Source organism: Crocodylus siamensis, chromosome 11, assembly GCF_052110815.1.
Source record: "Crocodylus siamensis isolate JL-2025a chromosome 11, ASM5211081v1, whole genome shotgun sequence".
In the NCBI taxonomy this organism is placed as follows: Eukaryota; Metazoa; Chordata; order Crocodylia; family Crocodylidae; genus Crocodylus; species Crocodylus siamensis.
Genome location: NC_143405.1, coordinates 56,022,748 through 56,043,475, shown reverse-complemented (window position 1 = coordinate 56,043,475; position 20,728 = coordinate 56,022,748). Strand labels below are relative to the sequence as shown.

The following is a 20,728-nucleotide window of genomic DNA, read 5'->3' as shown; positions in this document are numbered from 1 at the left end:
ATGTGATCTTCAAAGAAAAATGTGGACTATCTATTACATTTTCTCAACGTTACCATCCCTTTGCTGAAAACTGCACTTTTTCTTCCTTTATAGGTGGAGACAAAGAGACTGTTATAAAGTACTAATGACTTATAAATTAACTAACGTTAGTTTTTATTGGCAGCCTAAGCTCTTTCCACAGCTAGTTGAGTTAGAAGCGAATTCTGAGTCACTATTGCAGAGGCAAATACTTAGATCCTATATAGAAAACTGTGTAAATTAGCATAATTTGGGTTCACTGACTAAACCAAAAACCTACTCTTTGAATGTACAGCACCCAATTTTGGAGTGAGAAAGAGGGGTTTTTTTAATGCATCCCAATGTAAAACCATCATCATTCACACCCATTTTTGTGCTATTTGCCTAGTGATTGCCATAGGCACATGCTATTCCAGGGACTGAATGAAATGCCCACCACAGACTCAAATGTTGCAGCATGGAAAGAATGAAAAATAACTTAGAAAAGGTCTCCTGGTTAATCAGCAGGTTTCTGTGTAGTGGATGTAGAAGGGCAAACTTTCCAAAGATATCAAACATGCAAGAATTTCTAGTTTCAACTGTCTCTTCTGGATACTGAGCACTTTTGAAAATCCAGCCACATCGTTACCAATGATGGGTGGACAGCTATGAAAAATCTAATTCGGTTGGAGGTCCTAAGGAACTAACTTTGCAAAGCCAACAGGATGCAAGGCCAGATTTGAAACAATGCTGAAACTCATGCAGGATCAAGCCCTAATATATTTTTGAGACATTGCAAGATAGAGTTGTGCTACTAGGGCAACCAGTACTCCCTAACAACACCTCAATGCTTTCTGATGCTGCCACACAGAGGAGATAAGACTCTATGGGGGGAATATTCCTTTTTCCTGTGCACACGTAACTTCCCCTACAATTAACATGAGTGACCACCTGCACTGAAAAAAACCATAAATCCCATAGTGACTGGTTTGGTTTAACTACAGGTAGCATAAAAATGAGGTGATCTTTAAAGATTATTAACAAGTCTTTATTCTCATTTAATTGAAACTGTGGAATCACCTCTGTGGTTAATCAGAATAGTAGACATAGCTTGATTTTAGTGGGTACAGATAACACTAGATTATGTTCAGCAAATCATGTAACAATTATCTTAGAAAGGAATATTACATGAGGGACTGGTGAATAGAGTTAAAATATTTAAGGATTCTTCCTTCCTCTCAGATCCTTTATCTTGTCCATTATTAGAGGGCATCTTACCCAGTCTTGACAATGTTCATTTGGATTTTTACCCTATATTTACTTCTTATTTTTATGTGCTTCCAAATAGGGCCAAGAGCTCCAAAATACCAAGGGAAAATATTACGGGAGGTCCAAGCACCTGAATCAAACTATAAACCTGTAGGTTTTTGTCCATCAGTGCTGTACACTGAATAAAATCATATTAGTGTGCTCATGTGGGTAATGCTTCAGTTCTTAGGGCAGATATAATGATCCCTTACAATGGCTACAGGGACTGCATCAGCTGCTGTCAAGAGGATCAAGCATAAGAGTTAGAGAGACATTACATGTTAGACCAGACTAACTCTGTGGACTGTTAAGCGGTGTTAAAGTTCGACCACGCTTTGAGCAGCCACAAATTAAAGGTTAATGACGTTTCTTGCCTGTAGAGCTCTGACTTGCCACTAGAGGGCTGATGAGCCAGGACATCTGGTCTCTGTCTCTGCTCTGGTGGGAGGGGGCTGGGAGCAGTGCATCCTGGGATACTGGAGAACTGCAAATTGCTCATTTTATCTCCATGGAGCAGATGGAAGTTACCCAAACACAAGCTAGGTAGCATAACACAGAGCTAACGCTCATCTTAAGTGGCATAACTTTGAGATGCTCAGAGGGCACTGAGCATGAGTTAATGAGCTTTAACAGGCTCATGTTAAAGCTTTTTCATGAGTTAAGCTCATGGTTTAACTCAGTTAACTCATGAGTTAAGCTGGTTTAACTGCCTTTAGTATGGTCTAAGTATATTGTGTAACTTCACATTTAGGAGACTTGTTATAAGTCTTAAAATGCCCCCAGCTGGCTCTGTTAACTTGGTCAAATCATTTTGCCTTCCTGTACCTCAGGTTCCTCATCAGTAAAATGGGGATAAGGGCACTTAATCTATCTTTGGGACCAATGGATTAGAAGTGCCAGGGACCTGATTTACAAAAGTGCTTAGTATTGAATAGCAGCTATTGCGCTTAAATCAATGGAGCTACCCCTATGCTTAAAGTACTGCATGTGCTTAATTGCTCTTCTGGATGAAGACCAATGCGTAGAATCATTAAGGCTCAGACAGAAAGCCTTTATGGTCTAAAATGGAGCATATATTGTTTTCAAAGACTAAAAGGATACCATTTAAATGGCATTAAGTTTCCTTTCAGCATTTGAGGTGATGAGACTCTCTCTAAATTCATAATTTATTTAGCTTGGTACACCAAATGTGCAGTTACTCAGCACATTTCATACTTAAGGATCACCAAGCACAAACCAACAAGCAGTTGGCAAACTGGATAGTCACTGAATGCTTTGGCCATACTGCTTTCCTTCCTGAGGGGGAAAAATGGATTGCTTTTGGCAGCAATAGGAAAGAGATGGATGCCGAAAAATTCTGATCGGTCACTGTAAATGCTTTTTTATGTGCTCAAATAAATACTTTTGAGAGAGAGTCAGTGAGAGTTTGAACAGTTGTAGGAGTGAACCTCTAACTTTTACTGCTGCTGAAACTGATTAATGTTTTTGATTCCACAATCATTTGACTTAAGGGAATAAAATCTAATCTTACAGCTATTGCATGGAAGGTATTTGGTTTTGGTGAAAAAGCTGCATTGCGTAAATGAACTTTCAGATGCACATCTTCCAAACAACGGACTTGGAAAATTAATATAAAATCCTCTCTCTTATGAGGCTCCTTCCCAAGAACAAAACAGAATAATCAAATTAGAATATTAGTAAAGAGAATTTGAATTCAGTTGGGTAGAGGCTAAAATAATGGTTGATTTGTTGAAGTCTACATTCTGTCCAATAGTAGAACAAACTTATGTTAAGCTTTTTGCACATTTATAGCAACTTACTCTGTCAACATCAAAGTAAATCAGGAAGAGAACACATCCTTAATGCACATATATTATCTGACCCTTCCTAGTTGAAGGCAATTTTGCTCAACATCTCTAAACAGAACGATAATTCATATGCAGTATCACATTAATGACATTTTCACTTGCAAACTGTGTCTGGGCTGGCTGGCAGCCAGCGTAGGAAGCAGCTTTTTATGGTGAGGTTAACATGTTTATTGATGGAAATTACATGAAATTACAATAAAAATATAGGTTCATATTTCAGACAATAACAACGAGATTGTTTGGTAGGTTTTCAAATACAAAGCACTAAGCATTCAGGATTGCACTCTGCAATCATACCAACATGATTTGTAATTTCAGCATTTCTGACAAGCTAAGGTGGATGGAGTGTGTCCAATATGTGCATATATAATGTGCAGGGAAATTTCTAGCTAGTTTTTGGTGATTTAGGAAGTGGTATTTCCTTCTGAGCTGTGCACTCAACCAATTTCCTGCATAATGTGTACCATCTTGGACATACCATCTTTTGGATGAGTAAAATGGAGAACCAGAAAATGCATGGGGACTCAGAGTTATCATCACAGAACGAAAAGACATAAGGTACTCACTGCTTCATGGGATCACGTCATAGTCCTAAACATCTGATGTACTTGCTGGCATCTGTACTATGGATGAAGGAAAAAGCAAAACAGCTGACTTGGCCATTTGGGTAGTTAAATCCTGCCTGTGTTATTTCTTCTTGATGGGTAAATTGCATAAAGTTCTCTTTTCCCTTGTTGAAACAGTCCTTTGTGCTTGCTAGGCTGTTAAACAGCAGCTGCATCACAGCCCCTGTCAGTGGTGGAAGCGATCTCAGTGCACAGAAGTTTCATGCACTCCACTCCTGATCAGACTACAAGGGCTCCTATACAGGTGCAGGTAGCCAGCTCCGATGCGCTGGAAATCCAGCATGTCAGAGCAGACTTGAGGAATCGAGTCTGTTGGAGCACAGAAATAAACATGCTCCAGCAGACTCTGGCTTCATGTGCATTAGCATTCCCAAGCCAAAAAAGTGACAGCGGGGTGATAAGCTTTAGCTGAAAGAGCCACCATTTTTCAGTGGGGAGGATATGGATACTTGTGATGCGTGTGGGCTTTTAATTAAAAGTGCTCACTAATTAGAGTGCCCTACCTCCCCACGCCTCCCAGGGCATGTGTAAAAATGCCCCAAGAGTTGTAAAAAAAGTAAGGAACAAATGGGACCTTTTTCATTCTTCTGCAGGCCCAATGAGAGCCACTGGTGACTCTCCTATTTGTATTACCATAACATTCAGCAAATCTAATCATCCCAATGTGCTTGATGCTGTATAAAGCAATAAAGAACTTCGAGCCGTAGAGTGCACATAGCCATTTGCCATCTAAACGTAGCCTGGGAGCAGCCCGTATAGCCTTTCACTGCTCCCAGAAGCCACGTGGAGAACCCGTTTCAAGTAACTCAGGGTGAAGGAAGGGGTGGGTGGGATGGTGGAGGGTTAAGGGGAGGCTTGCACGTCTGCAGGGGGGTTGGTGGGTTGGTTGGAGGGAGAGGAGCTAAATATATCCCATCAGGGTCAGGGGGAGGGAACAGTGCAGCCCTGGGGTTGGGGTGAGTGGCTGGGCTTTCCCAGCCCTGGGAAATGCGTGTAGGCATTTGGGAGATCAGGTTAACCCTTTCCTAGACTGGGTTAACCTGATCTCAATCTAAGTTAGTCCACTTCCTGAAGTGAATTCACTTAGATTGGGTGTGCCATTTTTTAAATGATTTAGGCCCTCTGAACATCTGCACAACTACAGAATCCAGTGATGTCGGCTTTCACGTCTGCTCTTTCCCCGTGCAATGGCTAAAACCTCTCTGAAATACCATCTGGGGCCAGCACTGTATGGAAGAGCTTTACTAGGTTCCTCCACAAACAAACTCTGACCCCAACAGTGCTGACTTCACATCTGATCTCACCCCTCAGCTAAAGATTTTACTGGCATTAAGGATGCCAGCTACCATCTTTCCATGCTGAGGCTTTTAGCTAATGCCAGTAATCTCCCAGCTGATTTTTACATGCTTACCTCTAAACTCATCTTTGAAATGAAGATGTTCTTCTGTAATGCTCAGCTGGGGAAATCCTCTCCTGCCAGGATCCTGACTGCTATTCACATCAAATAGGCTTCGTGCAAACAGATTTAAATTTCTGACATTTCTCTTTACTTGACAGATAAAACTGTATCAAATCGTAGCTTAAGACTAAATATATTTCACAGGGCAAGTGGCCTGGAAGAGCCACTACCTGGGAAATCTTTGCTACTGAAGAAAATATTTCAAATTCTACCCATATGCTGTTAACATCCTGAGTTATTAAAATTAAGTGAAGAGAAGCTGCCTTGCTAGCCAGCATTTGAGTTCCAGTCTGTAGGGACAGTATGAGGTTATTGTGATCTTGCCACAAATACCCTTTCTTCTCCCTCTTTCTTGATAGATATCAGATGGTGTCTCTTTGTATTGGCTCAATTTTGAGGGCGTCTGTGAATAATCAATGATCCCAGAAGGTCTCTAATTTCCTGATAGAAAATTAGGTTTCCAAAAAAACCCATTTTTTATTCTTTGGTAAAAAATGACTGCACAGAAAATGTTGAGCATTCACTGGAGAAAGACCTTTGCTTTTCATGCCAAAACTTGTTGGTTTTGACTAGCATTTTCCAGTTGGAATGTTTGTGCAACAATCTATTTATATACAGTATTTATTCCATTAGAAGCTGATCCTGATTATCAGATGACCCCCTAATAATTAGATTCTATATCTGGAAAATGTATTAATTTGTTATAATTTTCCAGATATAGAATCTAGTTATTGGAGATTTGTCTTGAATTTGTCCTCCTCCCACTTCTACAGCAGGGAAAAATAAACCTGGGGTGTCAAGTAGTTCCCTTTGCTCTCTGCTTCCCCCCAACTTTTCTCCCTGTCAGCCCCGACTCCCTCTCCTTACTATCAGACCCTGCTCTCCATGAACACATGGAAGTGAGGAGCAAATTTGAAAACAATAACCTTGAAATTAAACATGGCTGTATCAATTTGCATATAGCACCCATGCACTTAGTTCATCCAGAATTAATGCATGTTACCTTTTTTTTAAACTGCTACAGGTTTTAGCACAGGTACATTATAAACATATTTTTGAGCAGCAATTTGGCTCCTACTTATCTATAGTAAAAACTATGCATTATATTAGTCCAAAGCCAAAGGCTTATTATTTGCCACATAGCTCATTGAGCTGGGTCCCTGCAGAGCCAGCAGCATTTCAAGCCATGGTGGCCCCAGAGCTCAGCACCACTCAGTATATGTGTTTACCCCAGATACCCCCACAAAGGATCCATGTGCTAATTAGCCCCCACTTAGGTCTGGAACCAGGTATTCTTGTCGGAGTCCTAGGATGCTCCAAAAATATATATGCAAATGAACCTGATCTGACTTCACCTCATGGAGGGTCTGGTCACACTAATCATATATGCACCAGGCTGAGAGAGGGGGTGACAGAATTCTAGGTGAACTGTATGGGGCCGTTTTGTGATGTTTGTGAGACATTTAAGGCTGATGATGAAACAGGAAGTATTAGAAATGAAAAGGAAAGTTCAGCTGTGGGAGTAAAGAGGAAGTAAAAATGTATGCAATATCGTGGCTCACCATGACTTGAAAAAGTGTTGGTAGTGAGAGGGACTGTGTTTAATGGGCACAACCAGAATAATGTCTTGTTCAGATGGGAAAACATGCTGCCTCTCCACAGGAAAGGGGTACACAGTGCTCATGAAGGCACATCTGTTACCAGTGCTCCTGCACACCGCACTGGTCCCCTACTGCCACCGCCCTGGCAAAACATGTTGCCCACAGAATCCCAAGTGCCATGTGAATCTTCTTCTGGGGATCCAGATGGGAGAAAGTAGCACAGAAGATGCTGTAGAAGACCAAATAGATCAGGGACAGGGAAAGGCCAGACATCCTACTTTTCCTCTGGGCCAAGTACATGAGCCAGTTCTGCAAACTAGGTGACTAGGGCAGAAATGAAAACAGCCTGCTTTGTCAAATACTATACAGGGCACCTGCTGAGACATTACAATCAGGAATGAAAGGGAATGTTTATGCTCACAAAACAATTAGGGTTTTCACTTAACTCTAAGGGTTTTCACTTTCACTTTAAAAAATCATTTAACACTGAGTTGTGTAATGGATTTTGCAAAGATATGTTTTCAGCTTACATTTTTTACCTAAATGACTGCAACGATTTTCTTCCAGTGACTATTGATTGTTAAAATGTTTTAAAAATCTAAAACCCCACTAATTTTACCATTTGATTGTATATATTTTTACATGGCACCAAATGCCTGAGTCTAGACTTTGATGATGTCAACCTTTTCCTGTTAATGTCCTTCAAATATTAAATCCTAGCAAATAGAAGGTATGGAAATCTAATTCCTTGTGTCAATTGCATTACACAGAGGAAGAAAGAAAGAAAAGAAACAGTTCGAAATAGAAGCCCCACTTGCCAACATAAAAGGAAATCATTCTATAAGATGTATCCCATCTGCTTTCTTGGCAACAAGGCCAACTAACTTGTAATGCAATAAAAAGGCAGATTTACTCACTAATGTCACTGTAAAACAACAACTGAATTCACAATACAACTCTTTCAAATCCATTAACCATGAAGGAGATTAGCTACACCAATAATTTTTAGATCTCAGTGGGTGTGTCTACATGAGATGCTTTACTGTAGTGTAGATCAATTTATTGCATGGTAAAGTGTCAACATCTACACGTGCACACCAGATACTGCACAGTAAATTAGTCTACTGTGCCATTAGTTACTATTTGTCAATACAGTAAACTAACTAACAGGTAGTAAACTAACAAATTTGCTCCCAGTTAGCCCCAACACTAGGGAGCCACAAGAGATGGGACACAGAGATGGGGAACTTTTCCCTTCTTCCTCCCGCCCCGCCCCCCCAGTCCTGGTACTACTCAGCTCCCCGCAGAAGCTGGGAGCCAAGCACCACCTAGACAGGGGAGCTCTCTGCCCCTGTCTTATTTTGGCACTGCTCAGTTCCCAACTCCCCACTGGAGCCAGGAGCCAAGCAGAGCTGGGACTCAGGTGCTACCTATTTCCCCACACAGCTAGGCGCTGGCTTCTGGGTCAGCTCCCAGTCAAATCTGGGCTGCATGGGGCTGGCCAGGAACAGATGGGACAGTTCCTGGCCAGTTGGGCTGCTCAAGGAAATACCTGTGCAGCCTGGAGCTGGATGGAGCTTCCCCAGAAGCAGGACAGCTCTTGACCAGCCCCAGACTGGGTGGCAAAGCCCCACTGGGCACAAACTTGTCCCCATATGCACAGGGCTGGGAGAGCTGTTCAGCAGCAGCTGTCTCCTGGCCCTGTGCACATCAGGACCCCTCCTGATGTGTACAGGGAAAGGAGACAAGTGCCACTACAGCTGGCAGAACTTTTCTGGCTCCTTGCACATGGGGACCAGCGTATGGTTCCTGCCAGCCCCCCAGGCTAGCACCCGGGGGGAGCCTGGAGCTCCCCTGGCTGCTGCAGGGGGGCAGAGCAGGGTAGGAGCAGATTTGCACATGTAGATATGTTCCCAGGGAAGGTTTACTGCCTAGTAAGCCTTTATAGCTTTAATAGCATGTGTAGACGTGCCCAGTATGCTTCAAATATTTACATCATGGTACTTTTCCTCCCACCCCCCAAACATGGAAGCAGCAGGTAAGGGTTCCTTTTCATCTCCCTGAGAGCTAAACTAGAGTCAAGTTCAGGGTATCCCATACTACTGACTGGACTAAAGGCTTGGGGTTTCATTTCAAGGCTTCAGTTGGTAGAGATACCTTTGTCTTCCTAAACTACTGACCCTTACTACACCACATGGGAAATTCTACCCCCAGGATGAGCACTAAGACCACTCCCTTGTTCCCTATTAAAAAACAGGTCTTTGCAGTAACGCATGTGAATACCAATGATTCAGTCTGGCATCCTATCTGAAGGTGCGAGATGTGACACTAGTGACCTGACCAGGCCCAAAGACCTCTGGGGAGTTACAATCTGAGCCCAAGAGACCATGGAAGGCATTGCAATGCTAATATGTTTTTAAGACAAAAGTGGTAGGGATTCTGGGGTCCCTATTGGAGACAATGTAGAGAGCATCTTAAGGATCCCACATGGGCTAACAAAGAGCTAGAAGCTCATATAGAGGCATGGGTTTGTATAATTTTCTCCTCCAAGTAAATGTAAAGCAATAGGTTCATTTAATTAACAGAAAACATAAAGGATAAAATTAACATTTCTATGGGTAAAACTTAAGAGTTTTCTAAAAAATGCCCGAAAGTCCCCCAACAGTTCATCAGCTTGTTTACATTTTTTTTTTTTTGAGTGAGTTGAGTGAAAGACTGTAAAACTCATTTCAAAGTCTGAGCTTTCCCTCCATAATTCCCCACCTCTGGAAGACGCTGTAGGTATTTCATTTTGGAACACAGATATTTTAGAATTTATTGTCAGTATGACAACTATTATGTAGCCCATTGAGATGGAGAGGAGTGATTTAGTGCTGCGGAAGCATTTGTCACGTTTGATGAATGTGTCTGGTGATGAAGGGCAATGAAAATGCAAGCTATCCAGCTGGTGCGAAATAAAGGGGTTTCCTGATGCAGAGGGTCACAATGGTAGCTACAAAATGCTACAAAAAGTTGATTTGTTTCTCATTTCTAGCCATAAAGAAAGAGTTTTCAAAGGCGTTAATGTAGAGACTATGCAGAACAAATGTAGTGCATTGACAATAATGCAAAACTACAGGCAGCTGGGGAGCTGGCCAGCATTGTCTCACTGGACCTTCATACCAGACTGGGGAATACTTCCATGAAGCACACCCAACCCACTCACGCCACTCCACACTCCAAATGAGGCAACACAGCAGTCTCATTGTGGACTGCTCCAAATGAGGCTCTGTCTCAGTCTTTTTGGGGCTTCGTCTCAGCATGCTTATTCCTATACACTCAGAGTTTTTCCAAGGCAGATGCACTGCTTCACTTCTGGGATCTGGTGTGCATAGAATAGGATGGAGTGGGCAGGGTCTGCTTCATGGTGATGTTCTTGGGTGTACAGGCAGTCCTCGACTTACAACGTTTTGAGTTACAATGTTTTGCACTTACAGCATTTATAAATTGACACTCTGTTTCAACTTTACAATGCCAGTTTTGACTTACAACACTTGATCCAATGCAATGCCATGCCAGCAAACAAGTTTGCTGCGTTGCTCATCTCCCTGGAGAACATCTGTCCAAACTTCCTTGGACACTTTTTTTAAGAAAGCAGACAAGACTCCAGAAAAATCTGCAGCCAAGACTCCTGAGAAGACTCCAGCCAAGAACCCTTCAAAAAGTCCAAACAAGGGCCCTTCAAAAAGTCCATCAAAGTCACCTCAAAGAAGTCCTTCCAAATCAATATGATTGCTATTTACAATATAAGTACATTAATGTAGCTATATTATTCATCTATAATTTCAAGTACAAAATTCTGGGGTATTTTTGGTGAAAATAGGGTACTGGGCCTTGGTTCAGGAACGAATCCCCCATTTATAACATTGTTTCTTATGAGAAAATTGTTTTCGAGTTACTACTCGAGTTTTGACTTAAGCCATGGTTTTCAGAAACCAATTGTGTTGTAAGTCCGAGGACTGCCTGTATGCATTTCTTACACTGCTTCCCTGGGTTTCCCCATCTCCCCATCTGCCTTACCAACCATGGGGCACCTTTGATGTAGCAATAACTTTCCTCCATTCTTCCTAGTCTTTTGAAATCTTTGTACAATCAGTTAGTTTTAATCCCATCTCAACTTTGATGTTAGTAATCCAGCTTGTCCTAGGTCTTCCCCATCTTCTTTGTCTGTCCATAGTACTGTACAGTACAAAGGTCTCAGTTTGCTTTTCGATCTTCCTCGTGGACGTCCAGGTCTCACAGCCATTCAGACAGTGTAAGCAGTCATACAAATATTCTCACTGCCCCTTGTACCATATCATTTCCTTTTCCCCATATGTCAACCCATGTCCCAGCAATCCTTAACAACAGTACCTGCCCTGTGATGTTGTAAGAGGAATGGTTTTCAGCTCCACTGGTAGTAGGATGAATACCAGCCTTCTTTCCCTTTCTAGTGCCATTCAGGAACCAGCTCACTTGCTCCTTATGCAGGACCGCTGTCCTCAGAATGGCAAGGACATAAGCACTTCACCATAGCTTGGAGTAGTAGCACACCAAGGTCTGATATGGACACATATCCCATTAAGCCTCTTGAGTAGCTTAATGCAATTCTTGGGTCAAGGCCCTAGAAAAAGAATAGGCTACTTCTATTTTCTGACTGGCCTGAATTATAGAACATAAAAACTCTAATCCACTGCCTATAGGATAAAGAGATAGAAGACCAGTTTGGGGCTGGGACAAAATGCTGGCATGACCTCTGAGAAATTAGGTCAAAATAGGCTCCCCTCTGAGCAAACGAGACAGGCTTGGACAATTACACACTCAGAAGAAATGTCTTGTGACATCATTGATTCAACTTCTACCAGGCAGAAGTCAACCTCAGAATGCTTCCTTCTACAACACTTTGCAAAAAACTTACCTCCAAAGTTCTGTGGAAATCCAGGCAATGCACAATACCTTATTTTCCATTTGAATGAAAATTGTATTGCGCTAAAAAATTCTCCCAAACTTGGGGGGAAAAGGGGTTTTGAAGCATTTTGTATTGCATTACTAGAATGCATACATAAATCACTACATCCTGTATGAAATTCAGCCTTTCCTCTCTGGAATACAGAATATTGATTTCATTTCAATTTCATTTTTGTTTTGAATGCATTTTCATGGGAAAGAGACCCAACACCGAGCAGTTTGGGACTCTGACTCAGCTCATATTTTTCAGCTGCCAATAACGAGTGTGGTATAATTATTCTTTATTTGATAAGAGTGTCCCCATAGCTACCTGACAGTGACGTAATTGCTCTAATCCCTGATACATAATGTAACTTGATCTGTTTTGCTAGATGTCATGTCATTCAATCTAAACTAAGTGATGTTAACTCATTAGGTAATATTCTTCTCCCTGAACCCCAGCCTAGTGCTGTTCATCTGCTGGTGGAGCTATCTACATATGTATTTTGGGCTGACCAAATGACCATGTGATTGTAGTACCAGAGTTACCGGAGTAATTGTGACATGGGGACAGACTTCAATGTGGACTGAGTCTACTGGAGACCTTGCATAGGTATTGGGGTTAACCTGTGTTAATTTCACAATGTTTTTACTAGTATTACTACCGGTGCTAGCTAGATTAAAGCTAACATGGAATGCTTACCCATACTACAATCTACATTTGGTCACATAGACATACACTGTTTTCTCATGTAGTGTCCAACATGGAAAATCTAAATACCTTTAAGAGGATGATCCTGTCCTAAGCAGAGGGTTGGGCTAGATGACCTTGGGAGGGCCTTTTAGCCATACTTCTCTATGATTCTATAAGACCTCAAATTGAGACCCTAACTACTCCTGGTCATTGATAATAGTCTCAAATAGTATCAAATTCGTAAATCCTTTTGGAATGAAAGGCCATAACTAAATTTAAGACATTTAACATGTTATCCTATTGAAATCAATGCAGCCATGCCTAAAATAAGCTGCTACTCACTATGGGTAGGGACGGACATTGCACATAAACCAGCTTAAGTGACCAAAAACTAGTTTAAACCTGTAACAGAACAGATTTTCAGTGCACATACACCAGTTTAAAAATGGCTGACACCAGTTTAATATAAACCTGGTTGAATGCAGTTATCAGACTTAACTGATTTGGGTTAAACCTGTTTATGCAATGTCTGTCCTGGACCTATGTGAATAGGTATCAGGATCTGACTCTGTAATGATAAACATTGAGCAGTGATGAGCAGTTTAATTGTGCTATTGCCTCTTCATGATTTGAATATTTAATGTTCAAGTTTGCTGGTGTTTCTAGTCTGGGAAAGGAAGCTATTTTTCATGCCAAAAAAGAAGGTTTAGGTGCAGCCATCCATTTACTGAAAGCTTGTCTAGAAGTATTAGATGTCTAAGCAAGCCCATTTGTTTTGCAATGGGTGCACTTAATACATACTTCAACTTCCATATAAAAGATCCACTGGGAACTAATGTCCACTGAAACCCCTTTCTATCAGCTAAGCACTTCTGGTCCCGATGCCATCTATCAGCAAGAGAGTTTTGAAAATTTAATAACTTTGCTCAGCTGCCAAAACAAGATTCTATTTTTGAAAAAAAAACCAAAAAAGAAACCCAATACCAGAAAATCTTTGGGCTTTTTGTTTCCTTCTCTAAGATTTTTACTTGTTTGGCTTTCTGTGAGATTGAATAACCTGCACTCTTTTCCATTCGTTCTTATAAAACTGAGCACTTCAATTAACTGATTATTGAAGTTTCTTCCAGGCAAATTTCTCATTAACTTCCCAGGTCCTGCTGCTGAAAGGTATTTTCAGTTTTCACCAGCAGTCAACAGAAATACCATCCTGGGGTCTTTGGTAATCAAACGTCAACTATTAATGCTGTTTTTGTAATGTACCATATTTGACATCCTTTAAATACTGTATAGAACCAAATTTTACTAACATCATTCAGATGTATCCTAGTATGCAAGTAGTACGGCTGTGCAAAATGGGCCCTATTCTACTTGGATTCAGAGTCAGCCCGAACTGGGGACAGTGATTCAATCCACAGATTCAGATCACTGTCCCTGATGTGATTCGGCCAAATCTGAATCTGAAGAGTCGATGCTGATTCAGTGAATCAGTGATTCAGACACAGGAACAGCTTTCAAAGTTTTTTTCTACATACCTTGAGGTAGCAGCGCAGCTCGTGATTGCTGTAGTGCTGGGGTGCATGGAGTATCCCATAGGAGCACAGGGGGCTCTCCGGCATGCTTGGCAGTGAACCCAGCAGTGAATCCAGTGAACACTTCCAGGCCCACCACAGAGCATGCTGGGGGGCCCCTCCCGTGCCCCTCCCAGCTCAGTGATCGGCTGCAGGGGGACCCCAGATGCCCCCCAGACCTAGGAGGCACCAGTCGCTAAGCCGGGGGGGGGGGCACGGGAAGACCCCTCTCTCCCCTGTGCGATCCCCAGTGGACCAGGAAGTGGACTGGAAGTGCTTCTGCTCCACTTCCACGTCCGCTGCCAAGCACACTGGGGAGCCCCCCGTTCTTCTGTGGGACTCTGCATCTGCCCCTGCACCACAGCATTCAGAGCCCCTGCTACCTAGAGGTATATAGAAAAAACATTTAAAGCTGTGTCTACATCCAAATTGCTGAGTTTGCCCAAATCACTCCAAATCAACTCTGAGGGTTCTGAATCAATTTGGAGAGATCCTCTGATTCAATTCAGATTTGGGGATTTGGCCACCAAATTGGGCCAAATCTCCACCGAATCGAATCAGGGACTGAACTTCGCACAGCCCCAGCAAGTAGCCTAATAGAAATCAAGGGGACAATTAGCTCATCAGGATTAAAGGTGACGTAAAACGAACCGGAAATAATATTACACACAGAACTGCCCGACTGCACTGCTACATATGCACAGTTATTGAAACCACGCATGCAAGTGTGTTGACAATATTCACGATATTAAACATTTGACTCTTTAAATTATGTCTTCCGGTATTTCATCATTAATAAATATGGTTTTCCTTGGACATTTCCCTTGCAAAAGTAGAGTCAAAGCACCTCACAGTTTTGAGTGTGCTTTTTCCACCTGCCTCTAGGGGTATGTCAACACTTGGTACTCTTGAGGAGTGTTTTAATTGAGAATCCCCACCTCATCTGCTCCTGTTCACATGGGACAAATCCAGAAATGTAGGAGTAAAGCTAATCTGGGGGTGACCCCTGCCATTTCTGAGATGTCTCCCTTCAATGCACTTGAAAACCCTGGTGTTGGGGTGGGCCCCGGAGTGCCTTCTCCACTTCATTTGTGGGTCACAATGGTAGCTACAAAATGACCATCCTAAAATGTCATACCAAAGACGACAAAGATTTCTCGGTTTGACGTGTATGAGTGAGAGTGGGTGAGTGGAGCTTGAGGAAGGCGCTCTCTGGGAAGACTGGGGGTGCCATGGAGACAGATCCTAGCTCCTCAGTGTTGACACTCTAGTCTAACCCCCAAATTTCAGTATCTGCAGCAGAAAGGAAGGCCACATTTGAATAAAATCCCTGGAAGCCTGGCAAGACAACATTCAGGTTAGACTTTTTTCAGCAAGGCAGAAGGAAGAAACCCAAGAACAACATTAACAACAAGAGTAAATAAATTATAAGCAAAGAGTCCCGCTTACTGCATTAAGAGATAGCTGTAAGAAATATCCAGCTGCAAGGAAGCCAAGGCTACTTTTTTTGATTTCTTCAGTCTCCAGATACAATTTTTCTCAAACATTCCATATCCTTTGTAATGACTGAAGTTAATTTTGTTTGTTCTAACTTTACCAGAAACAGCTCTTCCATACATTTTCAGCTGAAGAACAATTGCATTATCCTAAATCTGCTGCATTGAGCAAGGGTTATGTGCTGGTATTATCTGAACACTTACTGAAACTGAAGTGTTCGCTCAGTGTTGCCATTTTTAGATGTACTGTACAGAGATTGTCAATGCACACAGCAACACTTATGATGAATAAATTGATTTTCTTGCTGCTGTATGTTGGGTAAAAATTATTTGATTATGTATTTAGCTGCTAATGGAAACTCATTAGTAGAATTTCATTTCATGCTTGTTTGCACCTGCAATCTATTTTTTCTTGTCCAAAGGATTGTTTCATTTAGTTTGCATGCTATCAATTCTACTTCTCACATTTAAACAGCTCATCGCCAGCCAAACTCCAGTATCTATGGTCTGAAATAGCTCAGGGCCATCATTCTTACAACAGCATCATTAAAGCATCAAATCTCAAGGGATTTGTTGTCATTTACGACCATACAGTTTTTAAAGCTTGCCTCTTGGCTTATCCGTAACTTTTCTGTATTTACTTATATCTTAATGACAGACACCTTCTTCTATGACTTTCCCACAAATTCCTTCATGGAACAGCCCAAGACTTTTCTTCCACCCTTTTTAGGCAGGGAAGTAGGAAACAAAGTTTTACTTGAGCTGCTATTTACATTGCAAGCAATAGGGAAGGACCTAAGACTTGTACACTTTTCTTGGACCTGATTGTCATGTTCCAGGAGCAAACTCCCAATTCTCGCTCTTAAAAGTCAATAAGCCGCATCCTTGGCATAAATCTGAAGAGCTCCATTGTGTCAAGAAAGTTAAGCTAATCTACACCAGCTGAGGATCAAGCCTAATAGAATAATTTGTATGAATAAAGACAACATAATTTGTATCCCAGGGAAGTTGTGGGATCTCCTCCACTAAAGGTTTTTAAGAGGCTGGAAGAAACTATTTTCTGGGAGAATATAGAAATAGCACATCCTACATCCTGCATTTGTGACAGGGTTGGACTAGGTGACCTTTGAGGTCCGTTCCAACCCTATGATTGTCTCATTGCAATAATTTTAATAGTTATGATGACCACAGTAATAATCCCCTTTGCTCAATAAAACACTGTTAAACATATGTTGAATGGCTATTTGTTTTCTTTAGAGGGCTAGGTTGCTACTTGTTTGGGAATAAGACACCCTTCAAACACAAGTCAAATTTAACTGCCATGCCAGCTGTTTGGGTTTTTTTTCTTTCCCTTAACTGCATCTATTTTATAGGCCAAAGAGAATGAATTATTGGTCTTAAGAGTATTAGAGGGGGAAATTACCTAATGGTTCTGATTTGATACCCATCTAAGTGGATTGGAGGCATGTGCAGTAGATAAAGGGCCATAATTCTCATAGCAGTCTGAAGCCTGTCAGCACTATGAAATAACCCGCTTGACCTAGAGTGGTTTAACCTGTTGACTCAGTACCTAGCTGAGGAGATGGACTAAGCACTGAAGAAGAGATGAGAAATCCTCCTTTGCAGATATTTTTCCTGAACCAGGGCATTCTTTCTGCTAAGTGCAGAATTTGCTCCTTAGCTTTTGAACTTTATTTTTTTTTAAATGAACAACCAAAATGACACAGGAGGGGCCAACACTAGAGTTTGTGATCACTTCGTATTAGCTGCAAACGTGATAGTCTGTGCATAGCCAAGAGCTACAGCTTTCCCCTAATGTCTCCTGTCAACACAGATCCCTGTAGCTCATCCCCTTGATATGTTCATATCCTAGGGCTCTAAAGAAGAGGCAGCACAAAGAGATACGTTTCTATGTGAAGTGAACAGTATGTAATATATTTTGCAGACTATTGTGCCATATTTTAGCTGGTTGAACTCCCTTTACATCTCCAGTAGTGCTGTGAGTCTTAGAACAACCAATGTCTTCCTACTTTCCTCTCCTTCTACCCCAACCTTTGGGAAACAGAAATGCATCTCCAGACTACCATTCGCAGTTCCTTAAGGAATTTCCAGTTCAAGTCCAGTTCACAGTGTTTTGGCTAGCAAGAGACCCTAAGCCCAGGAATGAGACAATGATTCACTGATGGGGCAGGTTCATCGCTGGTAAATCCAAACATGAGCATAACTGCAGCTGTAGTATCTTACCTTCTATGCTATTTTATTATTTCTGGCTTGAGAAGCAGGGGTCCAGAATTGGGCTTCATTCGTGCCACTGCAAAACCAGAAGAATTCTGTTAATTTCAGTGGGATCACTCAAAATTCATCCCAATCAAATGAGGCTTGAATCTGGATTGGTGACTTCAGTGTGAATTAACACAACTAGTACTCAGAAAAATATCCTTGCTGTACAAACATCTATCCAGTAGGCATATTCAATATGCTGATCATATTCCCAGTGAAAAGAGTGGGAGTAAAAGCAGCTTCTGATTGCACTTTTTAAATCTTCATGATCAATACAATTAGGCTTGGCAGAATTCATTTTTTTTTATTTAAATGGCTAAAATCAATATTTATTTTTTAAGAATGTATTTTGATTTTTATCAGTTTAAACTCTTCTGGTTGTACAAAATTGGGGGGGGGCAGAGGCAGGTGATTTAGTAATGACAATATGCTTTTAAAAGCTTTAAAAAATCACATGTCAAAATATAAAAGGTAAATTTCCATAAAATCAGCAGAGCAGTGATTCTCAACCCGTGGCCCACAGGCTGCTTGTGGCCCAATCAGCACACTGCTGTAGCCCATGTGACCTTCTGTTTAAAAAAAAAAAAAGTCAAGATTGCCACCCACAGTTTGTTAGAGTCAGGGATCTGGGTTCTCTGTTTGCCATGGAAAAATGCAGAATAAAGGATTTCCTCCTTTTAAGGAGAAAAATGTGGATTTTCCCCTTAAAAGGAGAAAAATTTGGGAAACAGCGGGTTTCCCCTTGCAGGCTGGCGTGGAGTGGGATGGAGCCACAGACAGCTCATCCGGGGGGGATGACAGGGGGGCCGGCTCTCCACTGCTGTGTGCACTCCTGGGGAGGGAGGCATGGGGGGGGCACATACTCCCCAGATGTGTGAGCATGGCAGGGGGGCGGATGCAGACTGGCTGCTGCAGGCTCCTCACCCTGCTGCCCTTCTCCTGGGGGCCTCTGTTGCACATCAAGGTGGGGAAGCTCAGTGCCACCACCAGGATCTCCCTGCTGGCTGCACCACCGTGGCAGTGTGCCCCCTGCCCACTTGGCATCAGCAGGGGGCACAGCTCCATGCCACTGCTGCTGCCAGGAGGGCAGGGGGCACCTCGCCATGCCATCACAGCCAGCATGGGGCTCCCAGTGGTAGCACCAAGCCTCCCTGCCCACCAATGCCAGGGGGAGGGCAGCAGGGTGGGGAGCAGCCTGTATCTGTCCCCTCCCACGGGCTCTGCTTTGGCTGTGCTGCCTCCCATGGGTGGCAGCCAGGGCTTAGGCACTGCTGGGGGGAGGTCAGGCTACTGCAGACCTTGGACCTGGTCCCACAACCCACTCAGCTGTGGGTTGTGGCCCACATTAGGAGCTGCAAGTGTGGCCCACTATGGCAAATAGGTTGAGAACCACTGCAGTAGAGCACACCTGCTTTACATCACTCTTTGTTTGGTAGTACATTCATACCAGGCTAGAGCCTTTGCTCCCATGGACCAGAGCACAGAGGCAGGGGCCAAGCTACAGCCTGCAGGCTAGGGCTGCTGCCAAATGCCCCAAGCCCCACACTGCAATGGGAGGCAGTGGTCGCCCAGCCCAGGTTAGGAAGCGGCTCCCTGCTCCCTTCAGCTGCTCAGGGCCTGAGCCCCACTTGGTGGACATCAGCAGAGGGGCAGCCCAGCCCCCTGAGAGCCGTGGCCTCCCATACTCCTGGGCAGTTCAGGGGCACGGATCGGTCTTAGGGGCACCCCTGCATACCCTGCCCCTGCCCACAGGCGCTTGGCAGGAGTTCAGCACCTGTTTCCCAGCTGGGACCTAGGCAGAGTGAACAGCCAGTGGCACCGGGGATGGGCCAGGCATGTTGGGCATTCGGCACCTGTGTCCCAGCTGGGATTTGGGCAGAGCAAGCAGCCGGTGGCACCAGGCTCATGGCAGGACCCCACAGCAGCAGCACTGCATCGAGCGTGCGGTACCCACCTTTTTTTCTTACCTCCTCCTTTTATAGATTTCAATTTTTACCGATGGAAACATTTTTCTGTCCATCTGTGAGTGTGAGGTGAAATCAATGTTTAGCAACATTTAGTGATAAAAATTGAATCCTGCCAAGTCTAAATACAATCAATTTTTGAATAAATAAGAGATACTGCTGGCTGACCAGAATGCCTTGCAGGAAACTGGATACTGAAAAATAAAGTGCTCTCCTTTCTGCTCTCTCTTTGAAATCAGGCATAGCAGCATGGAACTGCAATTCTTGTGAACTCTACAGATTAAATTTCTTTGCTATAATGACCACTAGGAATTAGTAAAATGTTAATCTTCTTTCCACCCGCTGTGCATGATTATACACAAGTCTAATCAACCTGATTATGAAAGAAAGCAATTTCTGTTTTCATATTTTTTGGTCCTTCATTTTTGGACTCTAAAATTCCTGATCCTCCATTTTAAAGCAGAAATAATAATTAAATTAAAATGCACAAAAAGGGAAGTGATGGAGGCTGATAAAGACTGCTTTACAACAGATCCAGTAATTGATGCTCTAAGGATTTATTTCAAAGCACAGAAGTCAAATTGGAAACCTAGCTTTATCTGGATTTGAGTTGCTTTGATGCAGTTACTACGTCCTTATGTGTCTTCATTTTTAGCTAAACTGTTTTTAATGATAATACTAATAATTACAGCAACACTCAACGATTTTATGCACACAAGAGGGTAAAATTCAAATGCTGCCTTTCACTTAAAGATATAACCATAAATGTGTCCATCCTTTTGCTATGAACTATTTGTAGAGTCCTAAAAAATGTTACACCAGGGGAAAGGAAGACAAGCCATCAGTTGTGTTAATAGTTGTACATACAGTACCAAATCAGACAAAAGCCATTTAACATATCA

At 42.5% G+C, this 20,728-nt stretch overlaps 1 long non-coding RNA gene across 3 annotated transcripts in view; it reads right to left on the bottom strand.

Annotated features, from left to right (window-relative positions):
- The window catches only part of LOC149855910 (uncharacterized), a 47,282-nt gene that overhangs the window by 17,589 nt on the left and 8,965 nt on the right, over window positions 1–20,728 (bottom strand). For all 3 annotated transcript variants that reach the window (XR_016438552.1, XR_016438554.1, XR_016438553.1), the window contains exon 3: window positions 17,827–17,893. This is a non-coding gene — a long non-coding RNA (uncharacterized LOC149855910). The remainder of the gene's footprint in view (window positions 1–17,826; window positions 17,894–20,728) is intronic.